Raw genomic sequence first — 16126 nt, forward strand, 5'->3', positions numbered from 1 at the left:
GGAGGTTATGAGAGGCCACCTTTGGTGAAAATTTTTAACCTCCCTCGACCGGCAGATCGTCCGGTACGGACACTTTGAGGGCGGCTATGTTCCCGTGGATCAGTCAAAAGCCCGTCCCCGGCTTTTGCTGTGGAGGCGCAGGGGGCTGCTTAGGCGCACGCTGTTGACGAGAACGAGCGCGCTGGGGGCTGTCCCTGTGCCTGACGAGGCCTTCGGGCCGGCTGGGTGTACCTACGCTTTGCAAAAGAATAGGGCACAGCCTGCCGGGCCTGGGAAAAACGTCCACCTGCTGAGGTGGGTGCTGAAGGCGCCCGGTGGGAGAGCTTGTCGAGAGCGGTTTCCCGCTGATGCAGTTGGTCCACCAGCTGCTCGACCTTCTCACCAAAAATATTATCCCCCCGGCAAGGGACGTTGGCCAGTCTCTGCTGGGTGCGGTTGTCCAGGTCAGAGGCACGCAGCCATGAGAGCCTGCGCATCACTATACCTTGGGCCGCAGCACGAGATGCCACGTCACAGGTGTCATAGATACCCCTGGACAGGAACTTTCTGCAAGCCTTCAGCTGCCTGACCACCTCCTGATAAGGCCTGGACTGCTCCGGCGGGAGCTTATCGACCAGGTCCGCCAGTTGCTTCACATTGTTCCGCATGTGGATGCTCGTGTAGAGCTGGTACAACTAGATGCGGGTCACGAGCATGGAGGATTGGTAGGCCTTCCTCCCAAACGAGTCCAGAGTGCGAGACTCCCGCCCCGGGGGCGCCGAGGCGGTATCCCTCGAACTCCGTGCCCTCTTGAGAGCAGAATCCACGACCGTCGAGTCATGGGGCAATTGGGGCCGCATTAACTCTGGGTCTGAGTGGATTCTGTACTGGGACTCTGCTTTCTTGGGAATGATGGGATTAGATAGTGGTCTCATCCAGTTCCGAAGCAGTGTCTCTTTGAGGACATTGTGCAACGGCACCGTGGAGGACTCTCTAGGTGGTGATGGATAGTCGAGGACCTCGAGCATCTCAGCCCTCGGCACATCCACAGAGACCACGGGGAAGGGAATGCAAATAGACATGTCCCTTACAAAGGAGGCAAAGGAGAGGCTCTCAGGAGGCGAGAGCTTCCTCTCTGGTGAAGGCGTGGGGTCCGAGGGAAGACCCGCAGACTCCTCTGAGGAGAAATATCTGGGGTCTTCCTCTTCCCCCCACGAGGCCTCTTCCTCGGTATCAGACATAAGCTCATGTAGCTGAGTCCTTAACCGGGCCCGGCTCGACGTCGAGGCATCGAGGCCTCGGTGTCGTCGAGCGGTGGACTCCCGCGCCGGCGGGGACGAAGCTCCCTCCATCGACGTCGACGGAGACTCCACCTGCGTGGCGGTCGAGACCGGCGCCGCAAGCGGCGGCGGTGTCGACAGCCTCGGCACCGGGCTAGAGCTCGCCGGCGCCACAGTCAACGGTGCCGAGGGCGCAAGCACCCCTGGCGCCGGCACAGCCTGACGCATCAGCCCTTCCAGGATCCCCGGAAGGATGGCTCGGAGGCACTCGTCCAGGCCCGCTGCCGGGAAAGACGGGGGGGCCGGTAGAGGTGTCGGTGCCGGAAGCTGCTCGGGTCCAGGAGACTGCACCGAAGTGCTGGGACCCTGACGCGTCGGTACCTCCACTACCGAAGGGGATCTCTCCTCTCAACGCGGACGCTTCGGCGTCGACTCCTCGCTGGTACCGAGAGCCGGATGCATCGAAGGCGACCGATGACGGTGCTTCTTAGATTTCTTGCGGTGCCCGTCATCGGTGCCAGGTGGAATGGAGGAGGAGGAGGTCGATCCCCCTCGGTCTCGAGGAACCGGGTCAGACAGGGTTCGGTCCCGAGGGCCATGGGCTGAGGGAGTGACCGGGGCCGATTGCCCACGCGGCCTCTCACCCCTACCCTCACCGGAGGACCGGCGGGCCGACGGGACCTGTGCTCCTGGGGTCGATGCCATCGGTGCCGATTTCGCGGGCATCGATACCGGTACCGAAGAACCGGCCGTCGATACCGATGCCGTCGACATCGAGGGGCCGGCGCAAGTTCCGAAAAGACGGTCCCGTAGAACTTGCCTCGCAACCTGAGTCCGTTTCCGGAGACCAAGACACAAAGAGCACGACTTGATATTGTGCTCCGGCCCGAGGCACTGGAGGCACCCAGCTTGGGTGTCGGTCTGCGAGATAGGCCGGCCGCACCGACCACACTTCTTAAATCCACTCGGGACCTTCGAGGACATTGACGGAAAAATCGCGTCGGCGAAATTAAAGTCGTCGATGGTGGCGGTAAATCACACCTCGAAAAATAAATCGGCCGCAACACAATGCCCCCGCTAGAAAACGAGGGAAAACAAGCGCGTTCACACTTTTTTTTTTTTTTTTTGAAGAAAAAGAAAAGGCCAGAACGCGCCTAGAAACAAACAAAAAACTAAGAAAATTCGCGAAAACGCGACGGTTTTTTGGGCTGAACAAGAGAGAGCGGCGACACACGACTCTCTCCAGCGCGGAAAAAACAAGACTGGCGGGAACGGTCGCGCACGGGCGGGAAGACGGCCGCGCATGCGCGGTGGGCGTGCCCTGCGTGCGGACCGCCCGCGAAGCTTCTTCCGGTTGGTGGGGGCTGCCGCGGACGTCACCCAGTCGTGAGAACAAGCAGCCTGCTTGTCCTCGGAGAAAGAAAGGTACATAAGCCATTATTAAGATGGACTTGGGGAAAATCCACTGCTTATTTCTAGGATAAGCGGCATAAAATGTTTTGGGATTTTGCCAGGTATTTGTAACTTGGTTTGGCCACTGTTTGAAACAGGATGTTGGGATGGATGGACCTTCCATCTGTCCCAGTACGGCAATGCTTATGTTCTGATGAGTAGCTCCATAAATGTTCAGAGCTATTGAGAGGAAGCAATTGAACCCCTGGTTTACAGTATAGTAATAAAAGCAGAAATGAATTTCTAAGCACTTGGCCAGTGGAGGGGGATGGAGGATCCTCTTTTGTGAATATGGTGGCGCTTACAGGTTAGGTTCTACAAGCAGGTTAAAACTGCAGGGAAGGTATGTGTTACACAGTTGACTCAGAATAAGCCAAAGAAGTTGTGAATATTTGATACATCCTCTAGAATCTGATAAGACCAATGAGCCTTCTAAACTAACTCCAGCAAACTCAGTATGCCATTTAATACTACAGTATTTATAAACATTATTGACTAGGAGAGGATACACAAGAAGGAGATTGATTTGGGTGAATTATATATGGAAACATTTTCTGCCATTTGTACTATTGTGCTCTGGAACCCTGCCCTGCTATCTGCTTCAGGTTCCATAAAGCGCAGGGAAATTTGTGAGCCATATACTGGTGGAAGGTGAATTTAGCTGACATAGGAGCCCTTTTACAATAGGCTTGCCACACGCCAATTCTGATCTACTGCCGGAGCCCGGCAGTAATTCCCACTCCCAGCGAGCACCATTTCTGGCACTACAAAAACATTTTGCATTTTTGTAGTGCTGGGACTTACTCAGTTACCACCAGGTTAGCACAAGAGCCCATACCGTCACCTAAATAGGTAGCGGTAATGGCTCCCCCCCAGAAATGGCCATGCAGCAAGAGGTTCACTTACTGCATGGCAATTTCTTTCCCCAAGAAAAACCCCGGCCTTTTACCTACTGCAGTAAAAGGGGCTCCGGCATGTGTCAAAAACACGAGCTAACGTTACTGTAGGCCCCCTTTTACCACAGTGTGGTAGAAGGGGATCATAATGTTGACCTCAATTCCTATAAAAGGCAGCACTGGTTTAGCCTTATGTGAAGGACATCGCCTTATGGCTAACCTACCTTTGGTAGCAACGCTGATGGAGTTGATTTAGCTTCTCAGCTTCCATCTTACTTGGTTTCATATCATTCATTGCATTCCTCCCAGTCTGGGTTCAGGTGTGGACTGACTTACACCCGTTTATTAAGCCGCTCGGCAATACCGACACAGCCCATTCAAAGTGAATGGGCTGTGTTGGACTTAGTATATGGCAGCTGCTAGTGGGAAATTTGCTAGTTTGCAAATTCACTGTGCAACATAATGTGAATTATTTCTGATTCTGAGCTGTCTGTTCATATTCATATTCTTCATAGGTTTAGAGAGTACAGTATGGCAAATATATTAATCTACAAGATTTTTAAATTTTTTTTTTCTTTTAGAAATGGCAGGCATCAAATACAAATTTTAATCATACGATTAATCGCATAAAGCGTCCCCCCCTCACATTTCCTCCTGTACAGTGCAATATATACATAGCAGATGTAAGTTCTTAAAACTGACATAGTTCAATTACTAAACTAAAAATAAAATCATTTATCTTGCCGTTGTTGTCTGGTGATTTTATCTTCCCAATTATCTCATTCCCTGTTTCTGCTCCATTCATGGGCACCATCTCTTCCATTCTCTCTTCTCTTCCCTTTCCTGGGCACCATCTCCTCCTGTCTCTCTCCCCTCCCCTAGGCACCGTCTCCTCCTCTCACTTCTCTTCCATTCCTTCACTTCCATGGGCACCGTCATTTCCTGTCTCTCTCCTCTTCCCTTCCCCTCCCCTCTACTGGCATAGTATCCACCTGTCTGTCCTCTCTCCCCTTCCCCTCCCCTCCCTGAGCACCATCTCTTCCTGTCTCTCTTCTCTCCTTTTCCCTTCCTCTCCATGGGCACTGCCTCTCCCCTCCACTCTATAGGCACAGTCTCCCTTTTTTTCCATCTCCTATTTCCAGCATCTGTCCCTCTCAAACATCTCTCTCTCTCTCTCTGCTCTCTTTCTCCCAGCAAATCTTCCTGTGTCCCCCCTCTGTGGTCCCCATTCTCTCTCTCTCCCCCTCCCAAATCTTTCTGCACTCCTGAACCCTCCCTCTCCATGGTCCATGTTCTCTCTCCTTATATCTGCTCCTCTCAGCCCTCCAACTTTGCCTTTAGCGCTACAGCACTAAAGGCATGCTGCTCCTTTCAGTCGCCTGAAGGCTTTCTCTGTAGCATCCCGCCTAGAAATAGGAATTTCTGTCAGAGGAGGCAGGATGCTACAGAGGCTTCGGGCGGCTGAAAGAAGCAGTGCTGAAGACAAAGTCGGAGGGCCGAGAGAAGCAGGTATAAAGACAGAAAATGCGGTCCATAAGCCCTTCACTCCAACAGGCCCCAATGCTGCAGCCTAGAGCCTCTCCAGCCTTGTCCCGGACCTGAAGTGCAGTGGATTCATACCTCGGCAGTTACTTCCGGGTTGTGGGTGCATGGCTCCACCTTCCCTGGCAGCCTTGGGAGCACTCAATTTCAAAAGACCCTTTTCTTATAGTGTGGGGATTAGCTTAATCAACAGTTCAAAACATATCCCAGACACTTAACATGGCCAGGTTTCGATAATCTTCTTCAGGGAAGAGGCATGCTGAGGAAAAGAATATAATTACTTTTAATTGTGCATATATCATTACCAATTTTTTCATAATAGTCTGTCACGCCATGATCTTACCATCACTGAATTCACTCCAACATACAGAGAAAAATGGCTGCGGCGTCCTGCGCCGATACTAACATTTAAATAAGCTACAGCTGATTGTAAAACTCTGAATCTGATAGGACAACATATCTCTTACTCCCACCAATCAGATGAGAGACCACCAGTCTACCTCTAAGTTCAGTCCTTGAGGTTGCAATGTATGGAGTTTAAAAATCCATCTGCTCCTTGTAATTTAATAGCAATCCAGCATTACCACCCTCCCAACCCAACTGTACATGATCTAAGATTCGCCACCTCATATCTTCTATTTGATGATTCTCATCCAGCCAATGTTGTACTATCGGGGCAGATAAAATCTTGTTCTTAATTCGTGACTTATGTTCATTAAGTCTGGTTCTAATCGGGCAACTAGAACGCCCTATATATAGCTTCAAGCATGGGCATATTATAACATATACAATATTGTGAGAATTACACGTAGTACGTGATCATGCCATAATCGGGCGAGAGGATCAAGGGGGTGTCCATGTTGCTCCTTCAATGGTACGCTCACACCATTGGCAAGCTTCACATTTAAAGTGCCCCATAAGACTCGTGGGTTCCATGATGTAATCCAACCTTTTATATGACAACATTTCCCCTACAGTTTTACCCCTTTTAAATGCACAGATGGGATGTTGAACAAAACAAGAATGAATCTGTAAAATCTTCCTGTCCCGTATTATATTGTAACAGCAGGTCACGACAAGAGTATTTAGCTCTTAAATATGCCTTTTTAATAATTGCCTTGGGATAACCCCTCTGCAAAAAGCGCGCCGCCTTATTTGATGCTTGAATGTCAAACATTACATCTTCTGAACATATCCTCCTAGCCCTCAAAAACTGGCATACCGGTAAGCTCCTTTTAAGGTGATAAGGGTGGAAGCTGGAGAAATGCAACAGCGTATTACGTGTAGTTGGCTTTTGATATAAATTAGTATGTAACTGTCCATTCTGCTTATATATCCACACATCCAAAAATTCAATGCCAGTGGAATGATACTTAAAAGTAAATTTCAAATTCCACTGATAAGCATTGAGTTTCAACATGAATTCCTGCAGCAGTTGAATAGAACCGTTCCAGACAAAAAATATGTAGTCGAGGAACCGCTTCCATAGCGGGATTTGCTTGAATTCTTCCAACCCGTATACAAATAGTTCTTCAAATTTCGCCATGTAGAGAGTGGCAATGGAAGGAGCTAACGATGCCCCCATCACCACTCCCTGAATTTGTTAAAAAAAACAATTGCGACCAATCACCATTTGGACAAGATTCATCAAAAAATATTTAGATATATGCTGAGAGGGCGGACATTGTTCCAAAACTTCATCTATGATCTGTAAAGCATCAGCATGAGGAATAATCGTATAGTGACGTTACATCCACTGTTACTAAAATCGATTCCTCTGACACTTCTGTTGCACATAAGCAACGTAAAAAATCTGTTGTATCCTGAAGATATGATCGTACCTTAACTGCCTCAGGTTTCAAAAAAACATCTAAAAATTTCGATAGTGGCTCTAAAACAGTGTTACATAAGGGAACAATAGGGCGACCAGGGGGATCTTGTACACTTTTATGGACTTTAGGTAAGAAATAGATCTTTGGAATTTTAGGATGTTCTTCCACTAAAAAATGTGCCTCCCTCGATGTCAACATCAAAATCTCCAGTGCTTCTGATACTTTTATCTCCTTTTTTAAGTTCTCAGTGGGATCTGACGGGAATTTCTTATAAGTTGTATCATCCCTCAGCTGTTTTCAACCTTCCTCTAGATATTTTTGCTTGTCCCATATTATTGTCGCACCACCCTTATCAGCTTTTAGTATCAATACATCAGATTGGTTCTGTAGCGAAATCAACGCATCTCGTGACTGTTTAGATAAATTCTGTACTTTAAACTCTGATTCAAGTTGATTTTCCAACTGTTCCAGTTCATGCAGGACACATTTTTGAAAAGCCAAAATCGAAGGATCCAGACTGTCAAAGGGCATCCAAGTGGATTTATGTTTAACAATGGAGATGTCTGGATGCCTCGGATGATCCTGAAAAAACTTTTTCAAATGAAGTTTCCTGAAAATTTTATAAAGCCCCACTCGAGTAGCAAAAGAATCATAACACGTCATGGGAACAAAACCCAAGCCTAGATGCAAAAGCTGATTCTGATCAGATGTCAGTTCAAATGAAGATATATTAATTACTGCTGATAAGTCAGATTCGAGCGGGCTCTGGTTTGATAGTATCGCCTTGGGAGCACAGCAGCAGGGCCAATCCGGACCAGGACCCAGTAGCTGGTCTTTGTAACCCAAGTAAGCCAATAAAGGGAGCAATCAGGGAGTGAGATGTTAACATATATTAAACATTTAATGCATTAATCGCATTATTAACACATTAAATGTACAGTCCTAATTTGGACTAGACTGTCTTCTATATGAATACTGAATTTTTCCACATTTTGCTTACCAGACTATTAAAGGCATAAAACAACAAAAAGACAAAATGAACATAAATCTCAAATACTGTTTTTTTATTGATTCAGTAGTAATGAATACAATACATAAATTCTTGAATTGAAAGGAAGACAAAGAATTAGGGAATGCAGTTTAATTTCTTTTCTTTAGGTTTAGGGAATCCCTAGTTAAAGAAGACTTGTCTAATTTTACGCTGCCTTTGGGTGCTTTTCTCCTGCCTGCTGATGGTGGTCCACTGCAAGGTGGCCAAAAAAATGGCATATGCCTGAACGCCTCATGCTTGCATCCTTATATGACAAGAATATTACTGCAATTTAATAGGACAAGATATAATAGATACAAAAAAATTATTGTGGACAATTAATCATTTAACAAATACTAATTGATTTCTCTACTACAACACAATTATCTGTTCATTTTAAAACAAAAATACAAGATCTCAAATTCTAGGACAGATTATTTAATGATGCTCATTTTCAAAGCAGAAAGACATCTCAAAAGGGCCAGAAGGACATCTTAGTGGTAAAAATGTCTAAATCGCAATAGGTGTTCCAATACTAAGCTAGACATCTCAAATAAAACATCTTTAGAATGGGCTGAAGGTGTGGGCGTGCCAAGGGTGGCATTACAATCTAGATGGCTTTATGCAATAACGAATAACTGGGCAATTTCTAAGAGCAGGAAAAGCGAAGAAACTTACTTGTAGCGGGTATTCACCGAGGACAGCAAGCTTATTATTCTCACAAGAGCCTTCTGCCACGCGTGCCATGCCCACCACGCATGCGAGGAGCACCTTCCCGCCCGTCACGCAACCATGCTCCTCAGTTTAATTCAACAACATAAGAAAAAATTAGAAAGAAACAACTCCAAGGGGAGGTGGGCGGGACTGTGAGAATAATAAACCTGCTGTCCTCAGAGAATACCTGCTACAGGAAAGTATCTTTGCTTTCTCTGAGGATAAGCATTATTCTCACAAGTAGGGAATCCCTAGCATCCAGGCTCACTCAAAACAACAAACATTGGTCAATTGGGCCTTGCAACGGCGAGGACATAACATAGATTAACCTGAAACTATATACAAACTAGGTGAGAGTGCAGCCTGGCACAGACCAAAACTGGCCTAGGAGGGTGGAGTTGAATTCTAAACACCAGATTCTGCCACACTGACTGCCCAAACCGACTGTCTCATCGGGTATCCTGCTCAAGGCAGTAATGAGATGTGATTGTATGGACTGAAGACCACGTTGCAGCTTTGCAAATCTCTTCAATGGAGACTGACTAAGTGAGCCATTGACACAGCCATGGCTCTGAAATCATGAGCAATGACATGACCCTCCATAGTCAGTCCAGCTTGGGCATAAGTGAAGGAAATGTAATCTGCTAGCCAACTGGAAATGGTGCATTTACCAATGGCGACTCCCCTCCTGTTGGGATCAAAAGAGACAAACAACTGGGCGGATTGTCTGAAGGGCTTTGTATGCTCCATGTAAAAGGCCAACGCTCTCTTGCAGTCCAAGGTGTGCAAGCTGCTTTCGCCAGGGTGGGCATGGGGACAGGGAAAAAATGTTGGCAAGACAATCGACTGGTTCAGATGGAACTCAGACACCACCTTCGGTAGGAACTTAGGATGTGTGCAGAGGACTACTCTGTTTTGATGAAACTTAGTACAAGGTGCATCCACTACTAAGGCCTGAAGTTCACTGACCCTACAAGTTGAAGTAATAGCCACCAAGAAAACGACCTTCCAAGTCAAGTACTTCAGATGGCAGGAATTCAGTGGCTGAAAAGGATCTTTCATCAGCTGGGTGAGAACGACGTTGAGATCCAATGACACTGGCGGAGGTTTGACAGGGGGCTTTGACAAAAGCAAACCTCTCAAGAAGCGAACAAGTAAAATCTGTCCAGAGATAGGCTTACCTTTTACACGCCGATGATAAGCACTAATTGCACTAAGGTGAACCCTTATGGAGTTGGTCTTGAGACCAGATTCTGACAAGTGTAGAAGGTACTCAAGCAGGGTCTGTGTAGGACAAAAAGAGGATCTACGGCCTTGCTGTCACACCAGACGTCAAACCTCCTCCATTTAAAAGAGTAACTTCTCTTAGTAGAATCTCTCCTGGAAGCCAGCAAGACCCAGGAGCCACCCTCCAAAAGGCCTAAGGAAGCGAATTCTAGGCTTTCAACATCGAGGCTGTGAGAGCCAGAGACTGGAGGTTGGGATGTAGAAGTGACCCCTCATTCTGCGTGATGAAGGTCAGAAAACAAGCCAATCTCCACGGTTGTTCAAAGGACTCCAGAAGAAAGGGGAACCAAATCTGACGCGGCCAAGTAAGGTGCGATCGGGTTCATGGTTCCACGGTCTTGCATGAGTTTCAACAATTTTTCCCAATGAATAAGGAAAGCGTATGTCGCTAGTCTGTCGTGGGCCTAAAGCCTGAAACAGAACTGAGGGACCTTGTGATTGAGTTGAGTGGTGAAAAGACCCACTGAGGGGGTGCCCCACACTTGGAAGATCTTGCAGGCCTTGGAAGATACTGAGAAGTTCCGAGAAAAGAGGACATTTCTCTGGTAAGTGAACACTATTTTGCTTTGTGCTTTGTGAACTTAAAGATTGGGGCTTAAAGAAGGACTTGAAGGTTAGTGACAGGCAAAATAAAAATATAAAAAGCAAATTTTATCAACTAATCTCCATAGTCTTTTCCACTTAATTTTAAAAACTTTGTACCACAGCATTAACAGATAGAATCTAGCAGGCACTGCAGGATCTAGTTTAGTATTAAGGGGGAATAAAGAGAGAGAGGGAGGGAAAAGCAAGCAGGACCTAGTTTAGTATTAAGGGGGGAATAAAAAGAGACAGAGAAAAGCAAGCATTATTAACTAGTTGCTGTGGAGGGGCATAATCGAAGAGCAGTCCCGAACCATATTATCGAAAAAGATGGCCGGCCATCTTTCGTTTCGATAATACGGTTGGGGACGGCCAAATGTCAGAGAAGTCCGGGTTTGAGATGGCCGGTATCGGTTTTCGCCGATAATGGAAACCGAGGCCGGCCATCTCAAACCCAGCCAAATCCAAGGCATTTGGTCGTGGGAGGGGCCAGCATTTGTAGTGCACTGGTCCCCCTGACATGCCAGGACACCAACCAGGCACCCTAAGGGGCACTGCAGTGGACTTCAATAATTGCTCCCAGGTGCATACCTCCCTTACTTTGTGTGCTGAGTCCCCCAAATCCGCCCCAAACCCACTCCCCACAACTCTACACCATTACCATAGCCCTTATGGGTGAAGGAGGGCACATACATGTGGGTACACTGGGTTTTGGGGGGGGGGGGGTTGGAGGGCTCCCATTTACCATAACAAGTGTAACAGGTAGGGGGGTGGGCCTGGGTCCACCTGCCTGAAGTGCACTGCACCCACAAAAAACTGCTTCAGGGACCTGCATACTGCTGTCAGGGAGTTGGGTATGACATTTCAGGCAGGCATAGAGGCTGGCAAAAATTTTTTTTGGGGGGGTGAGAGGGGGTTGGTGACCACTGGGGGAGTAAGGGGAGGTGATCCCCGATTCTCTCCAGTGGTCATCTGGTCAATTGGGGCACTTTTTTGAGGCTTGGTCCTAAAAATAAATGGACCAAGTGAAGCCAGCCAAATGCTCGTCCGAGCTGGCCTTCTTTTTTTCATTATCGGCTGAAGCTGGCCATGTCTTAAAAATGCCCCCGTCCCGCCTTCCATACCCTGTGGAAACGCCCCCTTTAACTTTGGCCGGCTCTGCAACGGAAAGCAGGTGGAGCCAGCCTAAATCTGCTTTCGATTATACCGATTTCGGGGACTGTTTATTGTTGCTGGGAAAGCGAATGCTTTGTGCTGTTGGGTCTGTCATGACTGTTTGTTGTTGTTGCTAAGAGAGTGAGGGCTTTGTGCTGCCACTGTGTTTTGGTGGTGGGAGAGTGAGTGTTTTGGGCAGTGGGTACGTATGTCTCACGACTGTGTCAGGGTGGGGGCACACGGTGCAGCAGGTGGAGATATGCACAGCAGTGGTTCTGGGGTCAGCGGGTCGAACTTGTGGTGAGACACTTGTATGGTAAGCATGGATTTACTGGTTTTGTGGCTTGCACCCTGGTGGAGGTGAAGGCTTACCCCTTACATCCCTCTTCGTTCTTCTTCTGGTAATTGCCTCACTGTCCCTTTCCTTCCTTCCTTCATTTCATCTTTCTATCTCTTGAGAGACCAGTTTCAGCTTCCAGGCCCCAACCTCTGAACTCACTCCCATCTCACCTCCATGTCCAAACCTCTAAGTTTAAATTATTACTCAAGAACTTCTTGTTTTCTGAATCCTTGTTCATCTTCCTAGTCCAGTACCCCCTTTTGTCTTCTACCCCCGAATGTTTTTTTTTTTTTTTTAATTTTCAGTTCTTGACTTTATGTTTCAACAGTTTTTTATTGATGAGTCAACATTTTAAAACACAGCCATTAAATTTGACATTTTAAATGATACATCATACTTGTATTTATACATCATTAAAGTCTATCATCAATATTTTATCCTTTTCTCCCTCCCTCCCCTTCAACCCTTTCATTATAACCCAAATGTTTGCTTTTGTACTGTTATATAAGCAGCAAAATAAAATGCTTACTTCAGCTTATATCTCATATTGTGCGGTATTTACTATTGTTATATCTAACAAATTTAATTGATGATATGCTGCTTAACAAAATCGCAAAAATCAACATATTGCGTTGAAGTATCTTCTTAGACTTGCATTCAAACTTCTAAATTATCCTCATCAATAGATTATCAATTTCTCCCACTCTCCCCCCTCATCTTCCCAGCCCCCTCCTCCCTCCCCCATATATCATATCATGAACTAAGCCCCTCTTACATAGTAAGACGAAGATGAGAAAAAAAAAAAAAAAAAAAAACCCATTATAAGCTATTCAGTATTAAACTTCGCGCACTCGGCGTCAGGGATTGAATGTAAGGTCTCCAGATCTCCAGGAACTGTGCTCTCTTTTTCGGGGAAGTTCCTACCGCCCTACGTTCATGCATTAAGAGCTCATGAATTTTGTTCCTCCAATGCCAATACTCTGGCGGGTCCACACTCAACCACCCCGCCATAATCAATTTTTTCCCCAACATGCAGGCTTTGCGTACCAGTGTCCTCTGGCTTCCTCTTTGGAGGACAAAGAGCTCATGTTTATCGAGGATGATCCCCATGAAAGAACAATTAATTCGAGAGTCCACTAACCCCTCCAGATATTGTATTATATTATGCCAAAATCTTTGCACACCGGGGCATTCCCATAGGCCATGATAAAAAGTGCTGTCACGTTGCCGGCACTTAGAGCATAGTGGGTCCGGCACACCTCCCATCTTAAATACCTGTAGTTTGGTCATATATGCTCGATATAAAATCCGATATTGACACTCCCGCAATGCCGCATTAATCGAGATCTCAGGTATACGAGATGTCAGCTGGTTATAATCCAGCGCTAAACTGGGCTTCTGCATCTCTCGTGCCCAACGTGCGGTAATTGCTTCAGTTTTTTTCTGTGGGCTCATCGCCCACAGAGCCTTATGCAGTCTCGATACTGTGAACCGCTCCCCCGTTATTGTTTTGAAAAATTCCCTAATTTTTTTCCCATGGCCACTAGCCAGCTTTTCAGCATTTAATGATCTAATATAATGGGCTAACTGCTGGTAAGCGAATGTGTGGCTAATAGTAAAGCCCACCCCTAAAGCACCCAAATTTAACAGCCCTCCTCTAGTCCCCAATACATGTTCCAACCTCGTAATCCCCTGTAAAGCCCACCTTTGAAACACCCTGTTCTCTGATCCAGGTGAAAGTTTGGGTTACCCTGTAGTGGCACTATATCCGTCATATCTCCTTCCAGCCCCCAATAGTTATTAAGATCCCGCCAAATCGCCCGCATCGGATCCAATAGCAAACTTCCCTTAAATTTTTTTGGTAATTTATTCTCCGCCTCATGTAATAAATAATGTGGGTGAAATGGCAAGAAATGAACCTGTTCCAATTTCCACGGGGTAAAGTCTTGTTTATCCAATAACCAGTCCCCCAGATGCCTCAACAAACACGCTTGATTATATTTTTTGATATCTGGGAGCCCTATACCTCCTAATTTCCAGGGGCCTACCAATATGTCCAAAGGCAATTTAGGCTTTCTCCCCCCCCAAATAAACTGTCTTAAATACTTATGGAACTGCTTAATGTCTTTATTTTTTAATCGTAACGGTAAAACCTGTAATGTGTAAAGCCATCGGGGGAACTCCATCATGCGGAACAACTGGATCCTCCCGTGTAGCGTTAGCGGCAAGGCCTCCCAGTGCTTTAACCGGAGTCTCATATTATCCAATAGTTTAGTAAAATTGAGAGCATAAAAAGCCTTTGTGTTCATGGCCACCTGTACTCCCAAATATTTGAGGCTCTCCCTAGCCCACTTCAACGGAAAATCATTCCCCCACTCCATTTTTACATTATCTGTATCTGTGAGTGCCAGAGATTTGGAATAGTTTATTTTAAAACCAGTAAAGTCTCCGTACTCTTGAAACAATTCCAATAGGGCTCCTAGCGACCTCTTGGGTTCTGTGAGATGTACTAATAGGTCATCCGCGAATGCAGATATTTTAAAGTCAACAGAACCCCAGGTAACCCCCACTATCTCCGGGTGGGACTCAATCTCTCGTATTAATGGGTCTAAGGACAATACAAATAATAGCGGCGAGAGAGGACACCCTTGCCTCACTCCCCTCCTTATCGAAAACGGTTGCGACCCTACCCCATTTATCCACATATACGCTTGGGGATCCGAGTAGAGAGCCCCCACCGCCCTCCTAAAAAAATCCCCAATACCTACTTTCTGCAATACTTTAAATATGAAGTGCCATACCACCCGGTCAAAGGCCTTCTCCGCGTCAAAACTTATTAGCAGAGAAGGCCTTTGCTGCTCCTTCACTTTCTCCAAGGAAGCAATAAGAGCTCTGATATTACCCACCGCCGCTCTACCTTTCACAAACCCAACTTGTGGAGAGGCCACCAAGTCCGGTAGTACTTGGGCCAACCTATTTGCCAGAATTTTTGCATACAGTTTGGCATCACAGTTTAGTAGGGAGATCGGACTATATGATCCCATGTCCCCTGGATCCTTGCCAGGCTTAGGCAGGACAATAACTTTGGCTAGTCTAAAAGTCTCTGGAATCTTGGCGGTACTAGCCATAGAGTTAAATAAATTTAATAACGGTAAAGTCACCTGTTCCTGTAAAATCTTATAAAAAGCTATACTAAAGCCATCGGGTCCTGGTGCCTTATGTATCTCGCTCTGTTGCAGGGCCAACATTAGCTCTCCTTCCTCAATAGGGGCGTCTAAGATCTCCCCCTGTTTCGTTGATATCCGTGGCATGTCAATGTTTTCCAAAAACAATGTGCTGTCTGGTATTACCCCCGATGGCTCCCCATACAGGTCCGCATAGTATCTGCGGAAACTCTCTACTATGTCTTCTTCCCGTCTGACTACTGTGCCATCCTGTCGCTTTACTTGTAGTAAACGAGTCATCCCTTTTTTCCCTTTAGCCAATCGGCTCAGCAATGTTCCTGCCTTGTTCCCATACTGGAACAACTGGTATTTGTAGTACATTATAGACTTCTTAGCCCGCTCATGTAGGAGCTCATTTAAATCTCTCTGGGTTGTCAAATATATTAACTTCTGTTCTTCCGTTTGTGTAGCCCCATATTTCTGCCTGTGTGTACGGACCTCTTTTTCTAAGCGTAATATTTCTTTATCTCTTCGCTTCCGTGTCCACGCCCTATAGTTAATAATTTCTCCTCTCAGGACTGCCTTTGCTGTTTCCCAGTACAGCCCGTATTGGTCTTTATGTTCTTTGTTATTGTGTTCATAATCTTTCCACTTGCTCTGTAACATTTCCCGGAATTTCGCATCTTTATACAGCTCAAATGGAAAGGTCCACCCTCTATACCCACTCCAGTCCCCTCTCAATTCCAACCTTGTCCATATGGGGGAGTGATCCGAGATTTCACTCGGACCAATTTCTGCCTCCACTATTTTGGCAAAAAGAGGACGTGATATAAGTATATAATCTATTCTAGATAGTGAAGAGTGTGCCCGAGA

At 46.4% G+C, this 16126-nt stretch overlaps 1 protein-coding gene across 1 annotated transcript in view; it reads right to left on the bottom strand.

Moving 5' to 3' along the window:
- LOC115472284 (cyclin-dependent kinase 17-like) overlaps positions 1–16126 on the bottom strand; it is a 382263-nt gene that overhangs the window by 315843 nt on the left and 50294 nt on the right. The window contains exon 2 of the mRNA XM_030206503.1: positions 5228–5408. The gene's annotated coding sequence lies outside the window, so the exon portion shown is untranslated. The remainder of the gene's footprint in view (positions 1–5227; positions 5409–16126) is intronic.

Source organism: Microcaecilia unicolor, chromosome 6 (genome assembly GCF_901765095.1).
Source record: "Microcaecilia unicolor chromosome 6, aMicUni1.1, whole genome shotgun sequence".
In the NCBI taxonomy this organism is placed as follows: domain Eukaryota; kingdom Metazoa; phylum Chordata; class Amphibia; order Gymnophiona; family Siphonopidae; genus Microcaecilia; species Microcaecilia unicolor.